Source organism: Peromyscus eremicus, chromosome 3, assembly GCF_949786415.1.
Source record: "Peromyscus eremicus chromosome 3, PerEre_H2_v1, whole genome shotgun sequence".
Lineage (NCBI taxonomy): Eukaryota > Metazoa > Chordata > Mammalia > Rodentia > Cricetidae > Peromyscus > Peromyscus eremicus.
The window spans coordinates 1,345,027-1,363,972 of NC_081418.1; the positions used below are offsets into that span (position 1 = coordinate 1,345,027).

An 18,946-nucleotide genomic window follows, 5' to 3' on the forward strand; every position below is an offset into this window, starting at 1 on the left:
AAGGTTGCACAGAGGCCTGGGGTCAGGACAACCTGTGGCCTTGTCGATGTCTGGGGGCCATCCTGCCACCAGAGCCATCCTGATCTGAGTAGCCAGTGCTTCCACCCACCCAGCACCAGAATGTCCTGGGGCCCAAGCTGCTGCTGAGGGCTATATGTGAGTCTGTAGTCCCGCTACGGATGGTGTCTGTGTTGAGGTCTATGGTCTGTATCACCTCAGGGTACAATAGGAACCATGCATGATAAAATCAGGGGGCCAAACTGAACTGACCCTGATGGCATGTGCATAAGGGAGCTGGCACTGCCCCTTGCCTGAAGGGCAGCCCCAGTGGCCTGGACTGACCAGCTCATCTACTACCTAGGCCCACAGCTGGACCTAGAGTTGGCCCATCCTAACATCTACCTACCTCATTTAGGACCTGCGGGAGCTCATGAAGGGACTGGACCTGTGGAACAATGTCTATAGGATCTCCGTGATTCGGGAGGACCTCGGGATATCCAAGAGATGTTTTGATGAAGATCCAGGGATGATGGTGTGCCAACGGCCTTGAACCAGACCAATGACTCAGTGTAATGAACATTTGCAAGTAAAGCTAATTGGACAAAGGGGTACACTGTGTGACATACTGTAGCTCCCATGGCCTTCAGGATGAATGAAGAGGTATTAGAGAGGCCAGAAAGATGGAGAACTGAAGAAGGGTTTTTTGTTTGTTTGTTTGTTTGTTTGTTTGTTTTTGTTTTGTTTGTTAGTTTTAATTAATTTTCTCTGGGGAGCACTGTAGGGGTGAAGGGAGGATATGGAGGGACTGGGAGGTGAGCAGAATTAGGGTGCATGATGTGAAATTCCCAAAGATTCAATAAAAAAAAGATGAGCTTTTGGTGGCTGATTATGAGGTGGGCATTTTTAGGTATCACTCTCCTTTTATTCAATTTCTAATTCCCAAATGCAGAGGCTACAACCACAGTGCTGGCTACTCTGAATTTTCATGAGGCCGTATAGCAAAATCAACATTTGAATTAAATATATTCCATGCTATAATGACCTGTTTTCTAGCTAAAACTTGTTAACCTATTAACAGGAAAAGAAGGAGGTTGGTGGAAATGAATTAAATCAAGCCTACTCTGAGAGACTTTATTCCTGTTCACCAACATTTAGTGTTCTTCATGCCTTTCTAATAAAAATGAACAGAAATACTGTTACCCATAGATTAAAGCATCATTGAGTCCTCGTCTCTCAGATGGGGTGAACTGCTCCAGGTGACAGGGTTTGAATCGAGGTTACTCAAGTGTTCATTACCAAGGCCATATATATTTAAGGTTGGCTCTTGTAAACTTGTCTCAACCTGCAACTAGAAACCATCAGACAGCAGCTGTCCATTAATCCTAGATTCTCAGTAGAGATTCATACCAACAAGGAGTCATCTTGTCACCTACATGGTTATATAATCAGGTAAGGAAATGGTGATTGAGCTGCATAGCTCTGAGGTTACTTGGTACTACAGTTGAATATCATGACATGTCACCCATATGTTAACATTGTAAATCAGCAACATTTAAAAGTCTAAACCACCAGCTGATGAAGAGGCTACAACATACAGCATGAGGAAACAGTAATGGTTTCTCTGTTAAGGAAACCTGGATCTATACTGTAGGACTAACACTTATGGAACTAATAACATACTACAAGTTGTACCAACATCTTCAGTTTCCTGTATATAAAATGTGAGTGAAGATATCTGTCTTGGTTGTTTTGATGAAACAAAACTTATTAGGTAGAGCTCCTAGCACAATGTGTGGATGCAAAACCTGACAATGATTATTTAGGTCATAGAGTGAGTTGATGAATTCCAGCCTCCATAGCTAGGGTAGTCTGAGGCTTATCCCACAGACGGAGCCTGAGTTGCACACAGGTTATCTAGCCAAGGAACACGCCCTTTCTTGGCTTTCTTCTTCAAGCTCTTTCTCATCTTGCTTACTCAAGTCTTGTTTTGAGGAGCATCTCCCAAAGAAAACTGAAAATACCCAAATCCCTGTCTCATTACATGCTCTGAGGGGAACCCGCACTGGATTCTGGGGACACTGGACTCCAGGGACATGCCTAGGAACAAGCACATCTGGCAGGGCAGAGGCCAAAGCCCAGGACCACTTTTGTACCTCTAATGTTCTAACTCCAAGACAGTCTAGCTGATGTACTATTTGTGTTCCCAATGTGATTTCTGATCAGTAGTCCCATTTATGTTTGTGGGGTCAAATTTTATATCATGTCAGGAAAGAAAAAAGTTTGTCTTCTTAAAAATAGACTGTTACATCTTGGAACCACAATGATCTCTTTCATTATCCCTTGATTATCTTGTTCCAAACCTCTTACTACTTTGGCCCCATAACAAATATGCATTTAATCATCAAGAGTAAATTATTTTGTGGAAATCTATTATTATGTGAGTCAGAGATCAAAGATGTGTTATTAATAATGCTGTCTTCTATTATGGAGAGCCCTTTCCCATGAAAATGGTCTATACATTATTACCTCATCAATCCTCAGGGCAACCATGAGGGATCGTATAACCAGGGCCACTATTGACCACCCTGCTCTTCCTTTCTGAGCTCTCTCAGAGATGGAAAAGTCAAAAAATTAAAAATTAAAATTTCAAGCTGGGCAGTGGTGGTGCACAACTTTAATCCCAGCACTCAGGAGGCAGAGACAGGTAGATCTCTGTGAGTTTGAGGCCAGCCTGGTCTACAAAGTGAGTTCCAGGAAAGGTGCAAAGCTATACAGAGAAACCCTGTCTCAAAAAACAAAAACAAATTAAAATTTCTTCACCAAAATCAATCATGAGAAATTTTTCCAGAAAGTACTCAGAATGCACCTTCACAAGGTACAATTATTCCAGACTCTTCAACCAACACAGATTAAAGAAACAGCCAAAATCAACAGGAATCTATAAATGTAATCAATATACGCTGCTGGAAGGCTCCTGAGACAATGGAAGCAAACTCCTCTGTTTCCTCACCAGCTTCAGAGGGGGGTGCTACTAGGGCTTAGAACAATGGTTGGCAGATTTTTCTGTGAGGAACCAGGTTGTAACGGTTTGGGGCTTTGTGGACCTCTAGCTTTTGCTGCAACTGCACAGTTCTAGAGTGAAGGGCATGCCATGGCAACTGTGGAAATACCTCCTTTCTATATGCCACAAAATATCTTCCTTTTGCCTTTTTATAATTAAAAAATGTACAATTTATTCACAGCGTAACTTATATAGGAACTTACAAAAACAGGTTGTGAGGGAGATTTGGCCTGTGGATTATAGTCTGTTGATCCCTTAAAGGCCAAAGTGGGAGCTTTTGAACCTTTACGGCAGTGATCTCCTTATATCTCACTCTCCCCCAATGTCTTCTTCTCAAATCTTGGCTTACATTTTATTTGCATGGAAAGCTTAGGCTTTTTCACCAATGTCTGTCTATCCATATGTATGTCAAGGCACACAAAGAAACAGGAAGCTCATCTCTAAGTCCATCCTGGCCTCCACATCACCTTCCCAGACTCCTCTGAGATATACCTGGATGTCTTTGCCTGATGCAGTCATTAAAGTTCAGTGTTAGCCGTGCTAAAGCGCAGCAAGTGTGACCCCTGGGAGGAAACAGAAAGCACGGGAGGCGTGGCTAACTGTGGAGCATGATCAGGAATGCTGGGATCCGAAAGGGAAGTGAAGCTTAAGCTGAGTAGGATGGCAGGGAACAGATCAGACGCCGCTTGTTGCTGCCGAATTCCCATGGCTACCTGCCCAATCCCTTGTGGCTGACCACCCCTGTTAAGTCCTTGTCATATAAAACAATGAAGAAAGGAAAGCATGAGGATTTGAAGTAAGTTCTGTGACTTAATATTTGGACATGTTACTCTCTGTCCTTAGCATTGGTTTTATAATATAATAAATATTGGCAAAACTGTTAGGAAAATAAATCCACGTGTATGAAACACTCAGCATCTTACATACACAGCACACTATATCACATCAATAAAAAACTGACTTTTAATAGATGTCTCTGAGAGATAGGCAAGTTTAAGTGGAAGGTTCTAGGCTTGGCCACATGAACACCTGCTAGAGGTAGAATTCTTTTTCTCATACAGATTGAGGGTTCTCATGGGTCACTATTTACAAAACTCAAAAACCTTAATACATCAGAGGATTTCCACCATGGATGATTTGTCTGAGTCAGTTTTGTAGAGAGGACCACACCAAGTTGTACTGTCCTTTTAACATTTTCATCGAGTCATTTTGGATGAGGAGATCTGTATCTTAAAAATCAATTCCTTTAATATCAGTCTTTCAACTGCTGAAATCAGCTAACAGCAACATACGGAAGAGTAAATAATAATTTTTTAAGTTTTAATTTTATTTGTAAAATGACATAAAGGCCAACTTCCTAAAAGTCTTTTCATCTACAAATAACTAATGTCTCATTTATGCCAGTAAGTAAATTCCTCATTAATATTTTTAGATATTTAATATTGCTCCCAAGGAGCTGAAAATATTCTTAAGGTATAAATCACTATTCTTAGGGCATTAACCATCCAGTGTGTTGCTTCCAGTAAAGAAAGAGGCAATGGCAGGCCCTCAGACCTGGCCCTCAAAGCTCTGCCCCACGTGTCCTCTTCCAGGTGAGGCCTCTGCCGCTCCCTGGTGTAGCTCTGTCACCGGCTGCTTTCTTGGTGACCCATAACTCTGCTTGGGAATTCATCTATGTCCATCAGTAGCAACAAATTTGAAAAACATTTCTATGAACTGTCACCATTGCAAAAGGATCATTATGCTGACATCCACCATACAGAGTGAGAACTTGTGCTACACAGAGGAGAGGCTCCACATATCACAGCTCTCAATAAAGAACAAGGCTGAAAAGAATTTATAAGGAAGAAAAGAGCCACACCAGTAAAATATTTCCAAGAACCCCAGAACTGCAGCCCAGCTAAAATCTGTTTCTTTCTGACAGACTGAAGATTTGTGCTAGCCTCCTCCACCCCCACTGGCACACTCTAGACAAAGCTTCATGTGTCCAGGAGCTTCAGCAACAGCTAAGGGAAAGCCACCCAACCCTGCTGGGCCTTTACTACTCAATTGCTGTCACGTTGTCACAGTTAAGCCTGCCTGTGCCCTCACACCAGCAGCTGCACATTCAGAGCAAACTCAATGCCGCTCAGTGGTCTGAAGACACAGAGGCTAACACCTGAAGTAGCTGTGTCACTTGTTGAAGTAAACACATCACTTACCGCTTTAACATACAGAGAAGTGTGTTCTAGTGCTGCCCCGATCCAGGCACATCAAATAAGATTTGATTACTTTTAATTTCCTTTTTAATATAATATTTTCATGATTTCCTTAACAATTTCACACATTGTACTTTGATTATACCAACCCCCACTCCTCCCACTCTTCCCTTCCTCCTCATCCTCACCCTCCTCCTCCTTCTTCTAAAATACTATTTGGCTCTTCCCGTCTGCCTGCCCTCTTCTGAGCTGGTCCTCGAGCCTTGGGTGTAGGGTTGTTTATACATGAATCACTGGGGACAGGCATCCTGAGGTCAGTTGTTCTCTACATTAAATACTTATGCTCATGTCCACAGGTAAGTGTGGCTCTCACCCCTCATCAAAGAACTTCCTTTTTGCAGTACATGGATGTTGTTCTAGAAAGAAACGGGGGATCAAAATCTAGTCTGATCTTGCCTACAGTGTGAGCAATAGATGTCAAGTTTGCCTACCCAGTCTTCACAACAGTGTACACTAGCTCTTTGGACCACATCCCTTAATCTCTATCTCCCACTGGTTTCATTTCTCTGATTATTCCATGGCACGAGAGGGGGAAAGAGGCTTAAGTATGTGATATTACAATTTCTCTACTACACTGAAGCTAGCTGCCCCCAAATTTGAGGCTCATGTGGAGTTAAAGAGGTCCTCTATCAGATTGATGTTTTAAACAGTTGTTCTAGTTTGTGTCTATTTGGTATGATAAAACCCAGAACAATCTGTAGAAGAAAGGATTTACTTGGCTTACACTTCCAGAAGTAGTCAGTCGCTGGGGGAAGCAGGGCAGGAACTGAAGACTGTGGAGGAAATGCTGGTTTCTGGTTTGTTCTCTATGGCTTGTTCTGTTTGCTTTCTTATACAACCTGGGACTACTTATCCAGAGGTGGCACTACCCACAGTGGGCTGGCTCTCCCATATCAGTCATTCCTACAGGCAAATCCAACAAAGACAATTCCTCAACTGATGTTCCTTCTTCCTGTGGTACTCTAGTTTGAATCAAGGTGATAAAAATTAACCAGCACAATAGCCAGCCACCCACTTGCTCCCCAAATTAATAACATTAGCTGTCATTAACAAAGTCAGACTCTAACCTCAGTTCAAATCATATTCTCTAACTCATACTCTGTAACTGGTTGCCAGGACCACACAAGACTTTGTAGGGAAGCGAAGTCTATTTTACAGCTCTGAGCCTCCTCTTCATCTTTAGAAAGCTGAGACCATGGGGCTAAGTGATTCCTTACCTAGTCAGCTTTTCCTCTCAGTAGAGCACACAAGGAACTCTCTGTGTAATGGCACCTGGATCTTCTCTCTGAAGTAACAGCTCCGTGAACCCTTCCCCTGCTAATTCTTCCCTGTGAAAACACAACTCATCTTTTAAAGTCCATCTCAAGAACAAAGGCACTCAATAGTTCACCCCAAGTCCCCCCAAAATATATGGCGTCTTTCCTTTGAATTACTGCGTGGATACCAGTCTTGATTTTCATCATCCATGGTGGGGTTAGGCTCTCTTTGCCATCACATGGGGTCCTACAGGATCAGCACAGTGTCATTTGGAAGATCATTTGTTGGAGTGAATTTTAATCTTCACAGGTCAGAAATTGGTTCTTTTAATGTAATTCTTTGATCATCTGTCTGCTCTCCCTGGTCCTGGATATGTAATAGCTAGAAGATAACACTTGCAATTTCTGGCCACCACAATCACAGTGTAGCTATTCTTGGAAATGTCAGAAATAGAAGGACTCAAGGGTCAAGTAAGAATGGTTCTGGCTCTCCATATATTGCCTTCCCATTTCTGATTACTCCTTTTCATCATGTATTTCTCATGTGGACCCTTAACCCTTATCAAACTCATGGGTTAAATTTTCTCAGGTGTACCATCAGAGGCAGGTTTAAGACAGCACCAGAGAGTAAGAAGAAACAAGGAAGAATTTGTTTGAATCTGGTCTTTTTATTGCCTAGAGTATAAAATCTGACTCTATTGTCTTGCCTTGGCTGAGCAAGCCTGGAATGTGACTGTAAGTAGCAATCACATTTTTCTTTCATGCCTTTGCTACAGTCTGTTCCTTTCTCTTGTAGGAGTTATATCCAACACCCTTTCACTGATGCTGTATTGACCTGCATGTTCACAGTATTTTCTATTAATGCCTATTATACTGTAGGAGTATAATATATACACTTTTTGTTAGGACCTATAACAATAATATCAAGATGGAGATTTATCTTGTTCTATCATTTATTACTTGTTAAAATGAGAGTATGAGTTGGCTTTGCCTTTGTAGTAACATACACTAAACTTGTGTCAGATTATTAATGGATTCAGATTATTTTACTAATTCATCTTAGATAGTTGCTAGTTGTAAAAGAGGGTTTATAAAGAAATAAATGGGTCTACAGACTTAAACTACAGTTTTTTTCTGGGGATGAGTCTGTGGAAAGCTTGGGAATGAGTAATGTAGAGGGAAATGTACTAGTTTATCAGAACTAATTTTATCAGTCCAGTGAGGTGGCTCAGCAAACAAAGGCACCTTCCATGAAAGCCTGATGAGTGGAAAGAAAAAAACCTGCTTCTAAAAGTTGTCCTCTACCTCCACACATGCCTGTGTGTGTGTGTGTGTGTGTGTGTGTGTGTGTGTGTGTGTGTGTGTACAGAAACAAAAATTAAAAATAATTTATCTTCTATTTTATTACACTTACTTAAAATTATTATGAGCTTTTGTTGTGTTCCACAGTTTTTTTGTCTTATTTGGTTTTATTGTTGTTGTTTTGATTTTCTTTTTGTTGTTTTCTTTTTCTGAGAGAGAGAGAGAGAGAAAGAGAGAGAGAGAGAGAGAGAGAGCATTTGCATTTGAGTGGGAGTGAGAGAACATAAAGGTAGATGGCTGGGGAAATGGAGAGGATCCAGGGGATCTAGAGAAGAGGGGAAACATGGTCAAAACAGAATGTATGAACATATATGACCAATCTGTTTATAGATAGACCAAATACATGGTGGATTCTTGAAAAGTATCAACAGATTATTAACTACACAATGAATAGTTCTTAACTGAGTCAAAAATGTGACTTCTACAAATGTAGCCTGGAAATAATCAGGAGAAGCCAACATCCATCTCTGCATTCCCCCATCGATCTACATCTAAGGAGTCATGCAGAGGGCTGAGAAGATGGCTCCAGCATGGAGAGATTACAGCACAAGCATGAGGACCAGACATCGGATCCCCTGAGACTGTGTCAAAAGCCAGGCATGGTGGTGTGGACCTGCAACCCAAGCACTGGGGGTGGGTGAGGGACCAAGACAGGAGGGTCTCTAGAGCACAATGGCCATGGCTGGACTGGTGAGCTCCAAGTTCAATGGCAAATTTTGTCTCAAAAAGTAAGACGAAGTGGGCTGGCAAGATGGCTTAGTGGATAAAGGAGATGGCTATCAAGCTGAAAACCTGAATTTGATCTTTGAGATCCACATGGTGGAAATTAAGAACTGATTCTTAAATGTTTTCTTCTGAAAACTTCCACATACACACCATGGCATATCCACACCCATCTACAACAACACACACATAATAGACAGACAAAATATAAATAATTTAGACCGGGTAGCCTGCCCACAGACCTTCTTTCTCTCTCTGTTCCCATAGACTCAACCCCTCCAGCTCATTGCTAGCACTACAACAGATCACCAGCTACAGCTTCCTTCTCCTGCCCACATGTGGATCCCACAGACCATCTTCTCCTGGCCTCCCTCTCCACACTCATTGCTCTATCTCAGCCCCCCTCAAGATAAAACTCAATGTCCCTTTATGATAAAAGTCATAGAGAGGTTAGGGATACAAGGGACATACCTCCACATAATAAAAGCAATATATAGCAAGCCTATAGCAAATATCAAATTAAATGGAGAGAAACTCAAAGTAATTCCACTAAACTCAGGAACAAGACAAGGTTGTCCATTCTCTCCATATCTTTTCAATATAGTACTTGAAGTTTAACTAGAGCAATAAGACAACAAAAGGAAATCAAGGGGATACAAACTGGAAAGGAGGAAGTCAAAGTATCATTATTTGAAGATGATACTATCGTATACATACGTGACCTGAAAAATCCCACCAGGGAACTACTACAGCTGATAAGTACTTTCAGCAAAGGCTGGATAAATAATTAACTCATAAAAATCAGTAGCATTACTGTATATAAAAATGACAAATGGGATGAGAAAGAAATCAGAGAATTTTTCCCAATAGCCTCAGATAATATAAAATACCTTGGAATAACTTTAACCAAGCAAGGGAAAGACTTATATGATAAAAACTGCAAGTCTTTCAAGAAAGAAATTAAAGAAGATACCAGAAGATGGAAAGATCTCTCATGCTCATAGATTGGTAGGATTAACATAGTAAAAATGGCCATCCTACCAAAAGCAATCTACAGATTCAATGCAATCACCATCAAAATCCCAACACAATTCTTCACAGATCTCAAAAAGACAGTTCTGAACTCCATGTGGGAAAAAAACACCTCAGAATAGCTAAAACAATCCTGAACAATAAAAGAACAACTGAGGTATCACTATGCCTGATTTCAGTTTGCATTGCAGATCTATAATGATAAAAAACCACATTGTATTGACATGAAAACAGACAGACTGATCAATGGAATCAAATTGAAGATCCTGAAATATTCCACACACCTATGGACATCTGATTTTTTTTTATAAAGAAGCTAGAAACACATACTGGAAAAAAAACAGCATCTTCAAGAAATGGTACTAGTCAAATTGGATGTCTGTATGTAGAAGAATCCCAATAGATACATATTTATCACCCTGCATAAAACTCAGATCCAAGTGTGTCCAAGACCTCAACATAAAACCAGATGCACTGAACCTGATAGAAGAAAAAGTGGGGTATAACCTTGAATACATTGGCACAGAAGACAACTTCCTGAACAGAACACGGACAGTGCAGGCGCTAAGATCAACAACTAATGAATGGGACCTCATGAAACTGAAAGGTTTCTATAAGGCAAAGGACATCATCTATAGGACAAAGCAGCAGCCTACAAAATGGGAAAAAATTTACCAACTCCATATCCAATAGAGAACTAATATCCAAAATATATAAAGACCTCCAGAAACTAAATATCAAAAAAAATCCAATTAAAATTTAAAATATATAAAATTAATTTTACAGGGAAGAATTTTAATACAAAATTTTATACAAACACAAGGGAGCACAACAGGCTGATCACAATGCTTTGGTAGTAGCTGAAGAATCAATGAAACTAGAAAATGAAGAAATCAAGATAAAAGGGACAAATTTTAAAAAAATCATAAAAGAAGAGATCAAAAGGATCAAGCCAGATAGATGGCTCTGAACAAGTCACAGAATTTCTCTGGGCTTCAGTTATATCAACAACAAATAGCAAAATAACACTGAAGATATGCAAAGACAAAGTAAGGTGCTGTGTGTAAAGCAGCCGGCACCATGCTGGTATATTCCAGAGTTCCATAAACAAGATGGCTTACCTGGTGTCATGCAGGATATCCCACATGCCCTGTTAAGCACTGAAGCTCATCACTTATTTAACTGTATTAACAGCACTGATGGAGAAAAGAAAGCGCCACAGTTCAGATTCAGGTAGCCATCAAAGACTATCCTTTATCTTACTCTAATTCAGCAAATACTTCTGACATCCAGAATCTGATGTCAGCATTAACATATAAATGAATGGTTTATCATGTTTTAGAAACACAGACCTGAGCCAAAGCCTAAAGAAGCATAAGTAGAAGGACTAACGTGGCTCAATGACAGAGTATCAAGAACTTTCAGGAAACTGCAACCTCTCACACACAGCACCCCTGATCTCTTTTATGTCACCTGACGTCACAATATAGCAGCATGGGACACCTGTATGACCTCTGTTCTGTGCAACTGCCTATGAATACAATTGGTTTTGAGGTGGGGAGCCCATCCTCCATTAGCTGCTAAATTTCTTACTTCTTAGGCTAGTCCAGGGTATGTTATTTTTTAAAATAATATGAAATGAACAAAATACTTGGTTTCATTACAATTTGGGGGATTTAATGCTTTCTCACAAATATATTGCAAACAAAATTCAGTAAATTTCAATTCCTTTGGCGCTCCTGTGAGCCACCCAAGCCTGCAGAGGAAAAATAGCCTTTCTGGGTAATCATCACAGGCTCCCCACTAAAATCAGGCACTTGCCCAGTGCAGTTGGATATTCACTCATTCTCAGTTGCCAATTTTTTGGTTTTTTTGGACTGCTTTTACGTGGAATTGGGAAGTCCACGTTACTGTTACTGGAAGAAAAGCCAAAAATGCATGGCTAAATCTACCTGGATCCCATACTCACTGGACCCAGAATTCTTGGCTTGAGACTTGGAGATAGGGTCCACAAAATCTGCCCTAAACTGAGGGGAAAGGGTAGAGAAACCTCAAGCCCCTGGAGAAAAAGATAGATTGTCCTCTGCTTTGAGTCCTTTCCATGGAATATAAAATGCTTGTGGTGAAAGAAAATCTCAGTATACCTAGTGTAATGTTTTAAAGTTGTTTTTCTTGAGGGAGGGTGTTGCGGAGAGAATTGAGAGTGTCAGGACAAGAAGCAGTGCTCAGCAAAGGAGACACATACTGTATTTGAGCTCTGCTGGACACAGATATGGGGCTGGAAGAAAGTGAGGTAGAGTATGGTGTGTTTAGAAGAGACCTGCTTCAGTGAAGCAGAGGAAAGATTAGAGTGTTGAATGTAAAAATGATAAAAGCTAATACATTCGGAGTTCTTATCATACATGATTCTATTATAAACCTTATGTGCAAAAGTACTTTATTGTAAATGTTATAATATCAGTATAATATTGTTATGTGTATTAATGCATTTTCTCCTTTCAGTGACAAATAGGTAGAAGAGTACCAATGGTCATCTGCTTGAATTATGTCATAATGGAGCCAGAAGCACAGACTTGGAGCTAATATGGAGCCTGAGCAGTGATGGCCAGGAAGGGAGTCCATGACACAGAGTTTTAAGGACCACCCTAAGCATCAAGCCTTGCCTACTGCCTGACCAATGAAACAGTGAATTTATATCTGTGGTGTCAATGTATTGTCACACTGAAAAACTTAACTTTGCTCCAAGGCTTAGAATTCTGTTTCATCAAAGTACTCATTAAATTCCACAGGTTGTTTTTAGACAGTGTGGTGGTTTATTTTCATCTGACTTTTCTTCTAAAAATAAACTTATCAGCATCTCCTTGCATCTAGTAACCTCTGATCGGACAGGCTTGTCACTGTTTGTTGGGTGGGATCTTAAGAGGAGAGACTTTCCAACAGAGGTGATCCTGTAACTTCAAGTCAAACTCAGCCACAGGGAGAGGGAAGTTTTGGACTGTGTTACCAAGTGGGAAAACTACAACATCAATGTTTATTAATGAGGTAAAATGGCCTCAACTGGTGCAAATGAAGGTGTAATAAGTCTTGGAATAAAAAGTGACATTAGACCAAGGAAGAGAGAAGAAGCCCAAACAGAAGATGTGTGCCAGTCAGAAAGGAGAGGGAATCCTTTGCATGCCTGCCATTTTTGTGGTACTGAATTTACTGGCCTCTGCTACCTGAGTCTCTGTACTGTCAGCCCACTGTGTATATGGCTCCTCTTCAATATCTATGTGCTTTCTCTTCAGTCTCCTCTTTAAATGATATCTCATCAAGGAGACCTTTGTATCAGCACTTCCTAACATGATACTTACTCTGACTGCCTTTCTCTGTGGTGTGTGTCACTCCCTGACTGATTGCATCGTTGGTGATTTGTCTATGTCAGTCTAATATGGGTAAAATCAAAGCTCTATGAGTTGAGAACTCATCCTTTGGGTCCACTCCTGTATCAACAGCATCTAGGACAGTATTGCTCAATGAATGTTTATGAACTGAAGGAAGAAAGTTCCCACTCACTCTCTGTCCAGACTCTTGCCCTTTATCCTGTGTGTTAACATCAGTTCACAGAATTTTTACACAGGTACCTCAATTGTCAGCAGAAGAGGGTTCTAACTCAAGTCTGGACTAGAAACACCACAGGACATGGACTCAAGCCCAGCTCTACTGTTTCTCTTGCAATTGTGTGCAGTGTAAACTTCTCAAAGATAGAGACATTCTATTCTACAATTCTCAACATTAATCACATGAACCAATGGAGGACCTGAAGTGTTGGTAGGGCAACTAAAAAACTGAAATTTTAATTTAATTTCATTTGTATTAATTTAAAGCAGCCACATGTCCCTAATGCTACTGTACAATCTAGCTGTGTGATCCTCAGCAACATGTCTTAAATTCTCTATGTCTGTATTTCCTTTTCAATGAAATGGAAATAATAATAGTACCTCATAATATTATTAGGAATCAATCAGACAATGTGTAAAGCCCTGGGGTATATAACATGCACCTCAGTAATCACACTAAGGACAAAAGGAGCTAGTTTGCAGTAACATTAAGTCCTTACTCAGACATGATAATAATGTAAATCTAACATATAAGGAAGTATACAGAAACATAAGCACTGCAAAATTAAGATCATGTCAAATATGTGATAAGTTGGAAATTAGGGTAAATTTAAGGGAAATTTAGGAAGATGGGTCAACAGGTTGGAATTTGAGTTGACTATAATGCTGATTTTTTTATTAAAAAGAAATCAGTACAGTAGCCAAATACCACAAAAAGCATTTCAAAATCAAATTTAGTGGTTATCTCTTTAAAGAAGTTATGAATACAGTTTGTGTAATATCATAAAAGGATGCCCTTGTGCGCTTTATACAAAGAAGAATTTATTTACCCACATTTTTCTGTAGCTTTCAATATCTACTTTAAAACTGCACTGGAGGGTCAGGAGAGACAGCTCAGTAATTGAGAGTACTGGCTGCTTGTCCCAGAGGGCCAGGGTTCAACTCTCATCATCAACATGGTGACTTATAGCCACCTGCAAGTCTGGTTCCAGAGGCTCCAGCACCCTTTTCTGCCATCCGTGGGTACCAGGCACGTGTACAATACACAGACACACATGCAGGCAAAACACCCATACACATAAATAAAATATAATTTAAAAAAGGATACCCAACATGCTATATGCTTTTCTTATTTATAAATTATATCTTGTTTTAAAAATTCACAACAGTGAAAAAGGCAAATAATGTATAATAAAATTATTGTAAAGCATCTCTGTGGCTGTACTTTACTACTGCCCTAAGTAGCAACAAACTGATGTTACTGTGTTTTGAAGGTTCCTTAAAATTTTTATATGACTTTGTATCATCTTTTTGTTAGCTTCTAAATAGAATGTTCTTTCTTTACCTACATATTAAGAGGAAAAAGAGGGAGATGAAGAGGAGGAAGGAAGAGGAGGGGAGGAGAAATGGCGGAGGAAGAAGAGGAAGAAGAAAGAGAGAAGAGGAGACGGTGAGTGAAAAGTTCTCTGGATCCTGCTGCACTGCACTTGGTCAGCCCTTCTCCCACAGCCGTTATATAAACGTCTGCAAATGCGGCAGGGACGGTGAGGACTGACTGCTCAATGGCACCGCGCTTCTGTCACATGGTAGTCGCATCTGTTTCCTGCCTTCAACTGTCCCCGCTGTACCCTCTTTGTCTTTTCCTTTTGTCCTCTAGATCTTCCCACATCTCTTAGCTCTCTGATTTGAGGGCTGTTGGCCTGAAGGCTAAGAAAAGAATCTCTTTTGGAAAATAATCTATTTAAAGACAAGGTTGATACTCAAATATGTTAATGTTTATTTGGTTTCATAATGGTTTTATGTATTAAGATCAAACATACAAACCATAGGATACACATATCTGATTTTAACAAAATACCTATTTCCAGTTCATCTTTTTTTCTGATTAAGGTGAGTCATTTAGCATACATAGCATTCCATATTCATACACACAAGATACTAAGACATAATTGAGTTTGTTTCATGGTTCATCATTTAGAAACATTAAATAAGAAAATAGAACTTTGGAGCCTGCAAGATCCCTCAGGGTCAAGGCATTTGCTGCCAGTCCAGGTGACCTGAGCTTGATCCCTGGGACCCACATAGTAGAAGGAATGAACCAGCTCCTGCAAGCGGTCCTCAGACTTCAGTATGTGGGCTGTGGCACACCTGTGCCCCTCCACACACCCACAAAAAGATGCAATGAGAGGAAATAGGACGTATTTTCTCAAACAGAGTTTATCTTCTCCACACATGACAGGATCTGTTGCACAGTTTGTGGGATAGTCCACTATGTTGACCTTTTCTCTAAGCAGAGCTGAGAAACTGTCTTTGGAGCAGAGCTTTGGAAAAAGCGTTGGGTTGTGGCTTGTTTCATACTTGGGAGGGCAAAACGAACTTTGAAAAACAAGCATCCTTGACTATTAAGTGTTACAATGGCCTGTTTGAGGGGCATAAAATCCCCTCCTTGGGAAGCCACAATATAAAAGTCACAAGGAGCTGCCACTGCTGACAATACACTTCCTGTGTGGGCCTCAGTAGGTACAGACCCCAACTCCGAAAGAAGTCCAAATGGGAAACCACCACAGGGGTGCTCACACCTTCCTGTCTTGTGCTGACCAACACCAAAACCCCCCAAAATGGCTAGGGTAGAAAGGAATGCCCTCACTCAATTTTTAAAAAAGTATTATAATGCAATCATTAAATGGATAAATCCAGAGTGCACACAATTCCTTTTCAAGATTAAAAATGAAGGAAATTATTGAGGTCACCTGGAGTTTGTGGAACAACAAACCAGAGGGTACTTTGTGCATCCCACTCTTCTGGGATTGCCTCCCTGGAATGATGATGCCGATGCCGACAATAGCGGTGGTAATAATGACAGCCACCATGTCCCTATGCTTGTGACAAACACAAGATGGGACTACATTTTATCTTCATTTCGGAAATGAAGAAACTGAGGCAGAGACAGAGGAAGGGATCCAAAGTTAGGCAATGATCTTGCAAAAGCCACCATCACACAACCAGATGCTCTGGTATCAGAGCTTACCCACTTATCTAACATGGATGGCTGCCTCCATGTTTTTCTCAGTAAAGAAAAATTTTTTACAATAGGAGGAAAAAGCTAACCATAAAGAGACCATAAAGATTAGGCAGTGTTTTAATCCTCCATCTTCCCTAATAACACATATGTATTCAACAGGGGGAAGTGGATGAATGAATGAATGAATGACTCAGATGCAGTTTTTCTCTCACCTCATTTGATCTCTTTGTGGTAAATTTACTAGATTCCACAATATGTCACTGGAAATATAGTTTATTTTAGAAAACGATGGTGTTGATTGACCATGGGAAGCTGTGGCTCTGAGCAGTGACTTCAGATATTACAATTAGTTTGCACACATCCCATATCTCCCATTCTTTCCCTTTCAGCAATGGCACAAACAGGGCACTGTGTCCCAGCGTTTGAAGTTTTTGCAGCCATATCACTCCAGCTAAGTGCAGGCCACAAGGCTTGTATTTTGGGAAGCAGTTTGACTAGGTGATTACTCCATATTTCTGTCAAACAGAATATCCTGAGGTTTCTAGGCAAAAAAAAAATTCAAAATTTATTTTTTAATGTGACAAATTATGAGGAATAAGAGGTGAAAATGCTTTAAATCTAGAGAGGTAATTGAGCATTAAAACTGACATTAACTTAATAAATTATATTAATGGTCAAGAGTTTGTCACATATTTTTCTTATAGAAAATCATATTACAACAGCATGCACATAAATAGAATGATATTTGGGAGCAACTTTGTAAAAATATGTATTGCAGCTACTATGCATGGCATAAGAACAGAATATATTCAATGTTAAATATAGTGAACACATTTAATAGTAAACATTTAATTTATCTAAATCATGCCATTAAAGTGTTTATAAATGTTTTATGAAAACAATTGTGTTTTTATGAATATTGTTTTTAACTTTCTATTCTGCTTGACATGATTTTATGTAATTCCTAATCATAATGTTTAAGGACTGGAGAGATGACTCAGCAGTTTAAAGCACTCTTTACTCCTCCAGAGGATCTGAGTTTAATTCCTGGTACCCACATGGCAGCTCACATCCATCTGTAACTCCAGTCCCAGTGGATCTGATACCCTCTGCTAGCTTCAGTGGGAACCAGGAACACACATGGTACACAGATATACGTCTTGACAAAACACCCATACAACTAAAAGTTTAGTTTTTTGTTATATATTGAAATTAAAATATAATTACATCATTTTTCTCTTTACCCCTCAACCCTTTACAAGTATTCAAATTCTTGACCTCTTTTCCTCAGTTTCTACTATTTCAGTCTGTATAAACTTATTCATATATATGTGGTGTCAGGGCTGACCACTTGATATTGGATAATCAACTGGAGGGTGCTTCCTTTCAAAAAGCTATTTTCTCCTGCTCTCTGCACTCCTTAGTTGGCCTGTAATTCTTTGTCTAGGGTTGGGGCCATGTGAGATTTCTCTTCCTATATTAACAAGTCTGTCGGTGTTATCCTTCTTCAGTTTTCCTTCAGGCAGCCATGCTGCTGAGACATCCTGTGTGTAGGCACTGACTCTGGACATTTTTAATGATGTCCTCTTCAAAAATATTACAACTGGTAAACAGCTGGAGGGTTTTTATTTCTCTAATAAAAATTTGAAGAAACTCCAAAGTTAGTCATTTGATAACAAAATTAGGAAATCATAAAAGGTACAGGAGGCAAAATTCAAAGAAAATTCAGGAAAAGAAAAAAAATCCAAAGCAAAAACCATTGTCATGAATGAGGATGCAGTGAAGAGGAAAGTTTAAATTGATTGTGTCAAAGAGATAAATCAAACAAATCTTGGCACAAAGTGAGCCAAATACAATCCACACACAGTCAGCCCAGACTGTTACAGTGCTTAGATTGTGAAAAGCTTTATACCAATACATTTGAAAATGTAAATAAATCGATACATTTTACCAAAAATACATATGTATAAGATAAAATTTTCAAAATCTGAATGGTTCTGTAACAACAGGAGAAATGTTAGTAGTGGTTTAAAATCTCACAACAAAGAAACAATGGCCCAGACAGCTTCATGAAAACTGTATTAAAACATTCAAGGACAGATCATTCTGGTCACACACAAGTCCCTTCAAAGAAAAAAAGAGAAAGATGCCTTAGCTGTGTGTCTTACATAACCTTGACATTCATACTAAATAAAGATGGTTGACAAACACAGAAAAAGAGAAACTTTACCTGGGGAGACATCTTAAAAATAGCCAATCATTAGAGACCGAGTTTCTTACAGCAAAGTTAACTTTATTTTTTAAAGGCATGATTAGTTCAACATTAGAAAACCTAGCATCATGACTCATATCATCAGAACATATTAAGTAAAGCAACATAATCATCTTAATAAAAGCAGAAAATATATTAAATAAAATTCAACATACACAATTTCTTTTCAATGAAGGAATATAAAAGAAGTTCTTTAATCTAATAAATAGTGATTGCTAACAATAAAAATATATGGCATATATCACAGTGAGTAGTAAAATATTAAAATAATTTCCCTTAAAAGCAGATAAAATTCAACAATTTATTATGAGTGAGTATATTAGTGATAAAACTACATCTTATAGTTTTAACAGCACAAAAT

At 39.4% G+C, this 18,946-nt stretch overlaps 1 protein-coding gene and 1 long non-coding RNA gene across 2 annotated transcripts in view; one reads left to right on the plus strand and one right to left on the minus strand.

Annotated features, from left to right (window-relative positions):
• The window catches only part of Lhfpl3 (LHFPL tetraspan subfamily member 3), a 372,261-nt gene that overhangs the window by 340,261 nt on the left and 13,054 nt on the right, over positions 1 to 18,946 (minus strand). The gene's annotated exons all lie outside the window — the stretch shown is intronic.
• LOC131905624 (uncharacterized) lies at positions 11,235 to 12,491 on the plus strand. The gene is made up of 2 exons (XR_009377995.1): positions 11,235 to 11,303; positions 12,195 to 12,491. It is a non-coding gene; the product is annotated as an uncharacterized LOC131905624 (long non-coding RNA).